A 6,612-nucleotide genomic window follows, 5' to 3' on the forward strand; every position below is an offset into this window, starting at 1 on the left:
GCATCGTAATGGTCAAAATAAAAATTCATATACTCCAATGAAAAGCACAACTACTGAGAACAAGGGAAAATGTCCTCAAAATAATAATCATAGAAATTCTGAAAATTTATGTTCCAGATGTGGAATAAAAGGACACTGGGCACGCGCCTGTCGTACGGCAAAACACCTTGCTGATCTTTATCAAGCATCTGTGAAAGGAAAGGAGAAAATAGAAGCAAATTTTGCCTATCAAGATGATGGTTTTCTCAAAGAGCCTTTGGATATTACGCACTTAGATGTTGCAGATTTTTTTAATGAAGATCTCATTAATAACAACATGAATATCGATAATGGAGATGGGAATGTCCACAATTAGTCACTTTTCTTTGATTATGTTTTTTTTATTATCATTTATTTACTTTAAGGTGTTTATTTTATTTGGCATGTTTATGTTATGAACTTTTATTATTTAAGCATTTATATTTTGAACTTATTATGTTTTTTTTTGTTAATGAAGTAATGGACATTTGTCATTCTATACATGATTCTACAAATAATGATGATGATATGTGTTTGGTGGATAGCGCAACCACTCATACAATACTCAGAAGTGATAAATATTTTTCAAATTTATCAAGAATGAAGGCAAATATTAATACAATATCAGGCACTACAAATTTAATTGAAGGCTCCGGAAGAGCCATTATATTGATGCCTAGAGGAACAAAAATTATTATAGATGATGCCTTATTATCCACCAAATCAAAAAGGAATCTGTTGAGTTTCAAAGATATACGTCGTAATGGATATCATATTGAGACAATAGATGAAAATAATTTTGAATATCTTTGCATTACATCTATTGTTTCAAGAAAAAAATGCATGATAGAAAAATTACCTGGTTTGTCTTCAGGTTTGTACGTTACACGTATAAGTACAATAGAAACTCATGTTATTGTGAACGAGAAGTTCGCAAACCAAAAAAATTTATTTGTTATTTGGCATGACCGGTTAGGCCATCCCGGTTCAATTATGATGCGTAGAATAATAGAGAACTCACATGGTCATCCATTGAAGAACCAAAAGATTCTTTTATCCAGTGAGTTCTCATGTGCTGCTTGTTCTCAAGGAAAGTTAATCATTAAGCCCTCACCGGTAAAGGTTGGAATTGAATCCCCTGGATTTCTTGAACGAATTCAGGGCGACATATGTGGGCCTATTTGCCCACCATGTGGACCATTCAGATATTTTATGGTGTTGATAGATGCATCAACTAGATGGTCACATGTTTGCTTATTATCTACTCGTAATGTAGCATTTGCAAGATTGCTTGCTCAAATAATCCGATTACGAGCACAATTCCCAGACTATGCAATCAAGACAATCCGCCTTGATAATGCTGGTGAATTTACATCACAGGCTTTTAATGATTATTGTATGTCAATAGGGATAAATGTTGAACATCTTGTTGCTCATGTACATACACAAAATGGTCTAGCAGAATCATTTATTAAGCGCCTCCAATTAATCGCAAGACCATTACTTATGAGAACAAAACTCCCAATTATAGCTTGGGGACATGCTATTTTACATGCTGCGGCACTTGTACGCATTAGGCCAACATCATATCACAAATTCTCCCCACTACAATTGGCTTTTGGTCAGGAGCCAAATATTTCCCATCTAAGAATCTTTGGTTGTACAGTATATGTTCCGATTGCTCCACCACAACGAACAAAGATGGGTCCTCAAAGGAGGCTGGGAATATATGTTGGGTATGAATCTCCATCCATCATTAAATATCTCGAACCCACAACTGGAGATGTATTTACAGCACGTTTTGCTGATTGTCATTTTGATGAGACAAGTTTCCCAGCTTTAGGGGGAGGGGAAAAGAAACAGCTGGAAAAAGAAATTATATGGAATGCACAATCATTATCTCAATTTGATCCTCGTACAAATCAATGTGAACTTGAAGTTCAAAGAATAATTCATTTGCAAAATATTGCAAATCAATTACCAAATGCATTCACTGACCCAAAGAAAATTACAAAATCACATATTCCAGCTGAAAATGCTCCAATTCGAATTGAAGTCCCAGAAGGACAATTAATTAATGATTCTAAAGCACGTTTGAAACGTGGTAGACCAGTCGGTTCCAAAGATAAAAATCCTCGAAAAAGAAAGGGAGCAAATAATCAAGATGGCCCTAATGAAGAGGCTGAAAATTTCGAGGAAGATGTTGACATAAACAAATCTCTTGAAGAGATTCCGGTACCTGAAAATATTAGCAATAATGAGATCTCAATAAATTATGTCAATACAAGAAAAGAATGGAACCGACTCGAAGTAATTGTCGACAATATTTTTGCTTATAATGTAGCGCTAGAAATTATGAATGAAAACGAGGATCTTGAACCTAAATCTATCAAAGAATGTCAAAATAGAAAAGATTGGCCAAAATGGAAAGAAGCAATTCAAGCAGAATTGAATTCACTTGCTAAACGCAAAGTATTTGGACCTATAGTCCAAACACCTGAAGGTGTGAAACCCGTTGGATACAAATGGGTATGTTTACGTAAAATAAATGAGAAAAATGAAGTTGTGAGATACAAAGCAAGACTTGTAGCTCAAGGTTTTTCTCAAAGGCCAGGTATTGATTATGAGGAGACATATTCTCCTGTGGTGGATGCAATAACATTAAGATATTTGGTTAGCCTGGCTGTGAGTGAAAAACTCGATATGCGATTAATGGATGTAGTCACAGCTTATTTATATGGATCACTAGATAGTGATATTTACATGAAGATCCCTGAAGGATTTAAGATGCCTGATGCATATAATTCAAGCAATCGAGAAATGTGCTCAATTAAATTACAAAGATCATTGTATGGATTAAAACAATCAGGACGCATGTGGTACAATCGACTTAGTGAATATTTATTAAAAGAAGGATATAAAAATGACCCTATTTGCCCATGTGTTTTTATAAAAAGTTCAAGTCCTGAGTTTGTTATCATTGCTGTATATGTTGATGATTTGAATATTATTGGAACTCCTGAAAAACTTTCAGAAGCTGTGGAATATCTAAAGAAAGAGTTCGAAATGAAAGATTTAGGAAAAACAAAATTTTGTCTTGGTCTACAAATTGAGCATTTAAAATGTGGAATTTTCATTCATCAGTCAACTTATACTGAAAAGATTTTGAGACGGTTTTATATGGATAAATCACACCCATTGAGTAGCCCAATGGTAGTTAGGTCACTTGATGTAGAAAAAGATCCTTTTCGACCTAGAGAAGAACATGAAGAGCTCCTTGGTCCAGAAGTACCATATCTTAGTGCAATAGGAGCATTGATGTATCTTGCTAATTGTACAAGACCTGATATAGCTTTCTCTGTCAATTTATTAGCAAGATTTAGTTCTGCTCCAACATATAGACATTGGAAAGGGATTAAGCACATACTCCGCTATCTCCAGGGTACTATTGATAAAGGATTATTATATTCTAATAATTGTGGGTCACAACTTATTGGCTACGCAGATGCAGGATATTTATCTGATCCACATAAAGCCAGATCTCAAACTGGCTATTTGTTCACTTGCGGTGACACTGCTATATCCTGGCGATCAACAAAGCAAACTCTGGTGGCTACTTCCTCAAATCATGCTGAGATACTTGCAATTCACGAGGCAAGTCGAGAATGTGTTTGGTTAAGATCAATGACACAACATATTCGAGGAACATGTGGATTAACATCTAATAAAGAAGTACCAACAATTCTCTATGAAGATAATGCTGCTTGCATCGCTCAACTTAAAGGAGGGTACATTAAAGGAGACAGAACTAAACATATTTCACCAAAATTCTTCTTTACACACAATCTTCAAGAAAATGGTGATATCGATGTTCAACAAATTCGATCAAGCGATAATCTTGCAGACTTATTCACGAAGTCATTACCAACATCAACTTTTGAGAAGATGGTTCACAAGATTGGAATGCGTCGATTAAAGGATCTCCACGAATGCCAAAATGAGGGGGAGTAATTTCATACTGCACTCTTTTTTCCTTGACCGAGTTTTGTCCCACTGGGTTTTCTCGGCAAGGTTTTTAATGAGGCAGTTATTATGGACATCCAAGGGGGAGTGTTATAAATAGTATTAATTATGTGGATGTCCAAATCTTTTATTTATTACCATTAATGTAATCAACATTCCCTTTTTCTTAGTTTCCCTTTCTCTTAGTTTCTTAATATTTGACTCTTGTATGTGTATAAATAGGAGATCACCTATTGGAATAAAACACTCAGGAAATTCTCATCTCTTCTCTATTTTCTTTCTCTAAATTATAATATTACATAATACTAATATTTCATAATAGTTTTTATAATTTTTAAATAATTATATTAGGTGGACCAATATAAATATGCCACGTGTACATGATGTACATATAGGCAGTCCATATCAGCAGTTAACTGAAATAAATAAATGACACCTTAAATTTGATAACGGTTTAGCAGTTTGGAGGGTTTTACCACCAAAATTTGATATTGGATGGTTAAGTGCAAGTGAAATGATAGTTGGGAGGGTTTAGCCGCAAATTACTCAAAAAAGAAAGTAATACTGCTGAATAAAATGAGGAAGGAAGCACGGAAGTGGATAAGTATATATTATTTTATACTTTCGGTAAAATAACGACAGTATGTGAGGTATTAAAATAGCTGACGCTATACACATAAATATTACTAATTTTATGTATATATTTAAAAATTCCCCTTATTATAATGCTTCTGGTTTGGATTGGGTTGTCTTGTTTGCATCCAAATTTCTTTAGCAAAAGGCCATTTATTTAAGTGAAAATTACATGAAATATGGGATTTTGTAAAAAAGTTACAAAAATATGGCATTTATAGGTTTGCCACTCTTCTATAGCATTTTTTCACATTTAAGATTTTCTATGGTATTTGATATGCCATAGTTTTGTAAACCTATTATCCAAACCCATATTTCATGTTTTGTTTCTAACTTAATTAGTTTTTTTTTTTTTTAATTTATTTTACATTTACATTTTAGGGTTTCTTTCTATTTGGAAAATTTACACCAAATACTAACTTTTTTTTTTCAAACATTACATTTATAATTAGACAAAGAAAGTTTTACATTTATACTTTTGTTAATTTTTTTTCTTTTTTACTGTTTTTTACTTATTAAAGCTTTAAAAAACTTTTTTTTTGTCTTTTTTTATATATTTTTTTAGTCAATTTTGGCTCTCTTTTTTCTTTCATTTTTTAAGTCTGATTTTTTTTTTCTTTCTTTCTCTTCTCTATCTCTAATTTTCTTTTTTATTTTTTTTTTCTAATTTCTCTTTGAGTCTCAATTTTTCTTTTTCAATTTTTTTTCTTAAACTATTTTTTTTTTCTCTTTGTATATATATAAATATATATAATAAGTGTACATTTTTGTATCTCATTTTTTACAGAAATTAAACTTGTTTTTTTTTTTGTTAAAAACTAATCATTTTATTAAAAACAGCAGAAAAAAAAAACCAGTTTCATCAACATCATCATAAAAAAAATAATATAAAAAATCATAATCTAAAAAAAATACAAACTTTAAAAACTAGTTTCATCAACATTGAAAGAAACTAACAATTTCATTAAGAGAATAAAAAAAAATAGTTTCATCAACAAGATAATGAAAAAAATTACAATCTAAAAACGATACTAACTTTAAAAACCAGTTTCATCAATATTAAAAGAAACTAATTATTTCATTAAAAGAGGCAAAAAAAAAAAATAGTTTCATCAATAACATAATGAAAATTACACAATGACTAATAATTAAACTTTTACAAACGATACTAAATTTAAAAATCAATTTTGAACATATAAATTTTATATCAATACTTAATAAAAAAACTTCTAACTTCATTCTTTATGTTGGCATTTAATTTTTATTTGCTTGCTCAAAAAATAGAATTGATTAAAACATACATTATGTAGCAAATATAACAAAGAGAAAAAGAAATTAAAATCAAAGAGAAAAAAAGAAACAAAGAAAATTAAAAAGACAAAAATACAATAAAAACCATAAAAGAATAACAAAAAAAATAAAAACAATGGAATGTGAGAAACCAGTTAGTAGAACAACCAAAATAAAAACTAACAAATAAAAACTAGTTTCTTGAAATAATAAAATAAAAACTTAAAACTCAATTATGAACAACAATAAAAAAACCAGTTATAAAAACTAGTTACTTAAAAAAAACCAGTTATGAAAATAATAAAATAATATGTGTGTCAGAAACTGATTATTTAAAATAAAATAAATAAAAAGTGTTGTTCAAATATCATACAATAATAAAACTTGTTTTATACAAACTAAAAAAAATACAATAATATCATAAAAATGGAGCAACCCTATTACAGAACAGTTAAAACCTATGAAACCAGTTTTGACGCTATAAAAAATCATAACAAAATATAAATGTTAATTATAAAGTTAACTGAAACTAGTTTCATCAAACAATCAAATAAAAAAAATACACACACACACACACAAAAATATCATAAAAATGGAGCAACCCTATTACAGAACAGTTAAAACCTGTGAAACCAGTTTTGACGCTAT

The sequence above is a fragment of the Cannabis sativa genome, chromosome X (assembly GCF_029168945.1).
Source record: "Cannabis sativa cultivar Pink pepper isolate KNU-18-1 chromosome X, ASM2916894v1, whole genome shotgun sequence".
Classification (NCBI taxonomy): Eukaryota; Viridiplantae; Streptophyta; class Magnoliopsida; order Rosales; family Cannabaceae; genus Cannabis; species Cannabis sativa.